Source organism: Schistocerca americana, chromosome 7, assembly GCF_021461395.2.
Source record: "Schistocerca americana isolate TAMUIC-IGC-003095 chromosome 7, iqSchAmer2.1, whole genome shotgun sequence".
Classification (NCBI taxonomy): domain Eukaryota; kingdom Metazoa; phylum Arthropoda; class Insecta; order Orthoptera; family Acrididae; genus Schistocerca; species Schistocerca americana.
In genome coordinates, this window is record NC_060125.1 from 204,569,987 (window position 1) to 204,577,021 (window position 7,035).

The window sequence follows — 7,035 nt, forward strand, 5'->3', positions numbered from 1 at the left end:
ACGAAGAGAGCCTGCAATCACCGAGATGTTATAAAATCGTCCAAAAAGGCTTCGGACACATCTGAAATTCTAAATCTGTCGTAAAATGAACGAATTGTTCAAACGATCGATTTTCCCAACTGAATGCAGCGCTTAACAATAATAATAGATATAAAGATCTTTTACAGCAAGCCAGCCGCTGAATATTAAGACGAAGGGCTCCACCAGAGATTCTATCGGGCTGAGTTCACGTAATGAAATATTATATTTAAAACTGTATATAGATAAAGGACAGAGAGAGAGAGAGAGAGAGAGAGAGAGAGAGAGCGAATGAAATTAGTGAAAATACGCAGAATCCTCCATTAGTATAATTGTTTGCCTGTCTTATCACGGATCAGCCTAAAGATAAAACAGGAGGCCCTTACTTTACTGTACAGGTTGATGTGTGAGAGACATTATACCATGTTAGCGGCAAGCTGCATTCACATACTTTCATCATTTACAGTATAATCCATTGTAATGGCCAATCCGTGACAGGACACGATTTTGGACGTTGTTAAAATAATTTTGTTCTCTGTTTCATGTGAACTATGACGAGCCAACTTAACTGAATCTTGGAAAAGAGAAGAAATACTCGCAGTCACATTAAGTGGATCTACAAATAAGAACATAAAACAACACGCCTCGCGCAGAGAAAAAGCCAAATCCGTAATTTTATTATTTAAGGTTGCTAGTGTAGATAAAGTATACGCTTTTCTATTTGGTATTATTGGATACTTGAACATTGATTAATTGTGTTCATGCTAGATGTAGTTTGATTGACTTGCCCCAGTTGCATTTACCTGTATAAGTACAGTAAGAGACTAGGGCAATGTTTAAGATGAGTCAAGCAGAGCAGAGCAGCACGCAACAGCCTTCAGCTGTTAGCACTGATAATAATGATGTAGTAAGAAGTGCTGTAGAACCGATCGCTACAGATAGCGCAAGAGAACGCCCTGTAGACACGGCTGGAGATGAAACGGCAAGTACGCAACATGGGTTAGATCCATTGGTCATTATCATGAGACAGATGCAGATGATAACCGAGAGCATGAATAATATGAATACAAAATTAGCCTCAGTCACTGAAGGGCAAAATGATTTGAACGCGAAATTAGCCTCAGTTACGGAAGGGCAGGAAAATTTGAAAACTGAGATTAAGCAGCAGTTACAAGACAGTTTTTCCGAATTAGAGCAGCGGATAGAGGCGAAGACAAAGGAACTCAAAGATCAGGCCGAAGAGATGGAACGAAAATTAACTGCACAAATAGAATTGGTGAAAGCTCAATGTGAGGAATCTACTCACCGCGTACGTGGAGAAATGAAGGAGTATGTGGCTATTAAGATAGATACCGTACGGGAACAGGTGGAAATGGTTCCGCAATTAGCACAAAAGCAAGATGCCATGTCATGTGCAATTGCGCAAGTTCCTGAATTGGCACGTACGCAGACTAACCTAAAGCAAAGTGTTGAACATCTGACAGAGCGTCAAGATGTTATAGACCACCAAATTAATGTATTAACGGGTAAATTATCCGAAATCACATTAGAAAACAAAAGGCTAATGTGTGAAAACGTTGAGCAAAATGTTAAGGAAGCATTCCAGAGTCTATTTGGCAAACAGGAAGAGAATTTGTTTGCGAAAGGACTTGAGGAAGTGCGACAGCAGTTAGGTGCTGATTTAGAGCATTGGAAACAAACGATAGAAGAGTCGATGCGCGTTTCCCAACGAGGCTCAGAACAAATGAATACAGGCCAGCAGCAGAAGTAGGCAGCGACTATAGAGCCAGTTACTGCACATTCGCACACGATACCGACTTGCGTAACTAACTCAAACATTAAATTGCCTCGAGCTAGTTGTTCGCGTGAAGTCTTATCTAACGGAGATTACGAAAGCCTTTGCCATGCCGAAGAAAAAATGATAAAGCATCGGCAATTCCAGATTTTTAACACTGACAAAAGGGGGGTCCATCCAATAGTTTTTATTCAAAGTTTCAGAGGAGTGCTACCCAGAAATTGGTCGGAGTGGCAGAAGATCAGTTTCGTTACAGGATATATACAAGGTTCGGAGGCGATTTGGGCCTCGGACATGACTTCTGTTTGCTCGACATATGACGATTTTGAGAAGGCGTTTTTAGCAAAGTTCTGGTCAGAAGGGGTACAGGAACGCCTAAGGCAGGAGGTGCTCTACCCAGAGCCTTTCTCCTTTTCAAAAGGAAGCCTTTGGAAGTATTTTGAAAAATATATAAATAAAACTAGATACTGGGACAGACCTATGCCCTTGCCAGACATAATAAACATACTTAAGGCAAGACTACCAATTAGCATCCGGAATCAATTGATTTACGGCTATGATAAAGACTTGGAGTCGTTCCTCACGACGTTAGACCATATAGATATTATTGAAGAGAACAACCAGAAAGCCCGTGATAACAGATTCCAATATGGGGAGATAGAACCTCCGACCAACGGTAGGCAAGGGAATGGACAGAGATCGTTAAATAGCGGAGAAACCCCTCAAAATATCAATAGGAATACCGGCAATAGTTTTGCGAGGGGCTATCCAAGGAACAACAGGAATGGGAAAAGATACAATCCCGTGTGGGGGAACGAAAGGAATTTCAGACCCCAAGCCTGGAATAATAACAGTAATAGAAAGTGGAATCAACCGGGGGGGAATGTATTCAAATAATCAACATCTGTGGGGACGGACATCTACGAATCAACCGGTAATTACCGAAGTGACGGATGATGTCAACCAGCAGGCAAGTCAAAATCCAACAAACTTGTAAGGACCCACTCGTGCCCCGGAGGAGCGGTCAACAATTGGTTGAGGGGCAACAGGATATGTGTACCCATACTAACGTATAATGATGGACGATTACTGGCAGATGAACTGACCGAGGACTTAGAACCACAGGATGAGGATAAGGAACAGATGGCAGTAGCCGAAGTGCAAGTCATTTTGGAGACTGTACCTATAGTGGCGGTCTTAGACACAGCTGCAACCACAAATGTTATTTCGGAGGCACTATTCAACAAGATCAGAAATATAAGACGAGTACCAATTTTTCCAGTTCAAAATTGCAGAATAATAGGCGCCGTTGGGGCTAGATCGGCTAATGTAAAAGTGCAGTCACTACTTAGTGTAGAAGTCGGAAATGTAGCAATATTAAGCACATTCCTTGTTGTGAAAACTTTGGTGGTAGACTGCATTATCGGAGTCGACAGCCTACGTCAATACGGACGCAGAATAGATTTTCAAACAGGAAAAATTTGGTTAAATGTAAATAAACAAGAAATTGAGTTGGACTTGTTGAAAAAAGAAAGCCTTACCAGAAAATATAATAGTGGGATCAGTGTGCAAGTAATCAGGACGGCACAAAATTCTAAACAGCACGTAATTATGAGTTCCAAGTCAAAGGAGATTTCGGTCAATTAGTGTACGAGAAGTTAAATGAATCCGACTGCATTACTGAAGATCAGAAGAAGCAGCTAAAAGAATTATTATTAGCGTATAAAAACGTGTTTGATGAAAGGCCAGGAGTTATTAAGGGATACATATGCCATCTCTACGTTAAGCAGCACGAAACGTATTGTAGAACTTTCTATCCTGTTCCCTGGAGGTTAAAGGCTCAGGTTCAGAAAGAAATAGATCGCATGTTGAAATGGGGTTTGATCGAACCCTCTACAAGCCCATACTGCTCCCCATTGTTGGTCGTGCCAAAAGCAAATGGGACTGTGAGACTGGTACTCGACGCCAGAGAAATAAATAAAATCATAATTCCAGTGAGAACACATCCGGAAAACATAGACGAACTTATACAACGGTTCCAGGATGTCCAATATTTGACGAGCATTGATTTGCGGAGTTCTTATTGGCAAGTCAAGCTGGATGAGTCATCAAGGAAATATACGGCTTTCATTTATTCCGGAAGAAGTTACCAATTTACTGTAGTTCCTTTCGGACTCAACATTAGTGCTGGAATCTTTATAGCAGCTCTAGATTATGCACTAGGCCCAGAACTAAGAAGCAGGATAACAGTGTTTGTTGATGATTTGCTTATTGCATCGAAGACTTGGGAGGAGCATATTACCTTACTGTGCCGGGTGTTGGACGTGTTCAAAACCATGAGAATAACTGCTAACCTACAGAAATCCCATTTTGCAGTAAACAGAATCAAGTTCCTGGGGCATATAATTGACGCAAAGGGAATTTTACCAACCAAGGAGAAGCTAATTGCGATTAGTAAGTTTCCAACACCCAGAAATAGGAGGCAATTAAAAGGGTTTATGGGTCTTGCCTCATTTTTTAGAGGATTTATAACAAATCAGGCCATGAATGCAGCAGCTCTAAATAGTTTGCTGAAGAAGGATGTGCCCTGGCTCTGGACATTAGAGTGTCAAGAAGCATTCGAGGAGATAAAGAATCAATTAGTAAATGCACCGCTTTTGTACCATCCGGACATGCAAGAAGAATTTTACTTGTCAACAGATTCGTCGAATGTGGGTCTTGCAGCGTGCCTTTTCCAAGTACGCAAGATAAATGGACAACTCACCTTCTGTCCTATTGCGTTTGCCAGTCGTGTTTTGTCCAACTGTGAACGAACTTACACGACGACAGAATTAGAGGCTCTTGCAGTCGTCTGGGGTTTTACAAAATTTCATTATTATCAATATGGGTCAAAGACTATCGTATATTGCGATCATCAATCATTAACGTTTTTACAAACGTGTAAACTGTTACACCCCAGACTGGCTAGATGGACTCTCGCTCTGCAACAATACCAATTTAAGATCGTGCATGTCTCAGGACAGCAAAACATTATTGCTGACGCTCTATCAAGGTCACCGCAGGGTTTGACTAAAGAGATTGAAGTAAATAATAACTCTGATTTCCCTGTATTGCTGCTGCAGAAAAATCCATTTAAGACGTACTACGTCAATTTGTGTGCGCATATGGCCCAGTTACAGAAAAGAGATGCTCAATGGGGAAGTGTCATTCAAAGGTTACAACAGCAACCTTCGGATCAGATGGCAAATTATTACAAGCTGGTAAATGGCATATTATTTTTCCGCTGTGGAAGGCCAAACAAAGTCCGTTGGTGTGTTTGTATACCTGAGGCGCAAATAGAGAAACTTGTATGGTTCACTCATTTAACCTGGGGACATTTCGGTGCGACAAAATGTGCAGACAAGATAAGTGGGTACTGTTATTTTCCCAACATAAAGCGCAGAGTGCATGAGGTCTTAAAGAGATGCATGATCTGTCAAAAAACAAAGCCGGATTCAAAAAGGACTAAGCACCCATTATGCTCTATATTAGTCCAAGAACCAAAAGAATTAATTTCGTGCGATCTGTGTGGACCGTTACCTACTTCAAGAGGTGGTGTTAAATATGTGTTGGCATTTCTCGATGTGTGTACGAAATATGTAAAGCTATACCCGATAAAGGCGGCTACAGCCAAAGTAATTGTATTAAGATTGATAAGGGATTATCTACCACATGTTGGTACCCCTAAAGCGATCATAACAGACAATGCCAAGATATTCACTGGACTCCGATGGAAACAGACTTTGTCTCAAGTCGGTGTGAAACACATACTAACATCATTTTACCACCCACAAGGCAATTTGGTTGAGAGAATTTTTAGAGAGTTCAATCGATTTATGAGGACGTATTGCCATAATAAGCAGACTGTGTGGGCAAATTATGTGGAAGAGTTTGAGCAGATATACAATAACATGCCCCACTCCTCAACTGGATATACACCTCGTGAATTGATGTTCGAAGCAAAAGAGGAAAACTTCTGGACTGACCATATGCCCAAAACTCAGGAAACTGAGATGCCTTGGGAAGAAAAAATAAGACAAGCCATCATAAATATGACGAAAAAAGCTGATCAGAGAAAACAACAATTTTCCTCAGAAAAAAAAAACAATAAACTGTGTGTGTAGTGTTAGAAAACTTTAAATTGAAATAATTAATCAGTGACATAGACTATATAAATAGTGACTAACTATTACTATCGAGTGTTGCAAAGAAGATAGTGGAGATAGGCCTCACCTGTGTTTGGGTGAACATGGAACTTCAGCATTGCTAATGTCATCAAGATTTATAAAGGATCTAACTGACCTTCAAGAACAATGAAATGTTTCCCGTAAATGACACTGAATAATCAAAAGAGGTTCCGAGTGAAGGTTCATATATAATTTCAAGTGCACTCTTAGATGTGTAAACGTGTGAAGGGATGTGTTGAGGCAGTGAATCATGAGTGACGGTTAACGCCGCAAAGATAATTTCCCGCGCAAAACAGTTGACGTCGGCGCGAGAGGTAGAATCGATATAGACGACACAGATATGTTTTGTAAGAGACTCGCACCAAACGCGAGGGTAAACTGATTCATGTTGAACTTTAAAAAGAAAAGGTGTTATAATTAGAAGTTAAGAGTTTTTAATTTATTATTGAATGTTTAATGAAAGTAATATTCATAGAATTAATAATTATTTAATAGGTCGTGTTCGTTTGGAATTTTTGTTTGAAAAAAAAAATCCATTTCCATATATGTGCATGTGTGAACGCCGTATGAATCAGAGAATAAATGAAAGAAGAGAATCCGCATTCCTCAATGCTAATAACTTTTACATTACAACAATCAATTGGAGAAATATGTGTATTTAGGATAAAAAGTTTTTGAGTATAGATAAATTATATAACTTTCAAGGAAATGATGGATTATGTCTTTGTATAAAATGAACTACACTTTCCATTATTCGATGATTTGAATCCAAAATCTATTGTAAGTTGCATGAATCCTTTAAATTACGAAGAACAAATCAGTGATAGAAAATGTGTCAGAACTATTGGGCTTATAAGCACAAGTGGGGATGCAAAGTCGAAAAGAGTATTCAAACGAGAGTAAATATGATGAAGCTTTTGGCAACATCATTAGTTAATGGCTAAATTCCTTGAAGCACGTCGTAACAAAAAGGATGCATGAAGCCATAAGGATTTT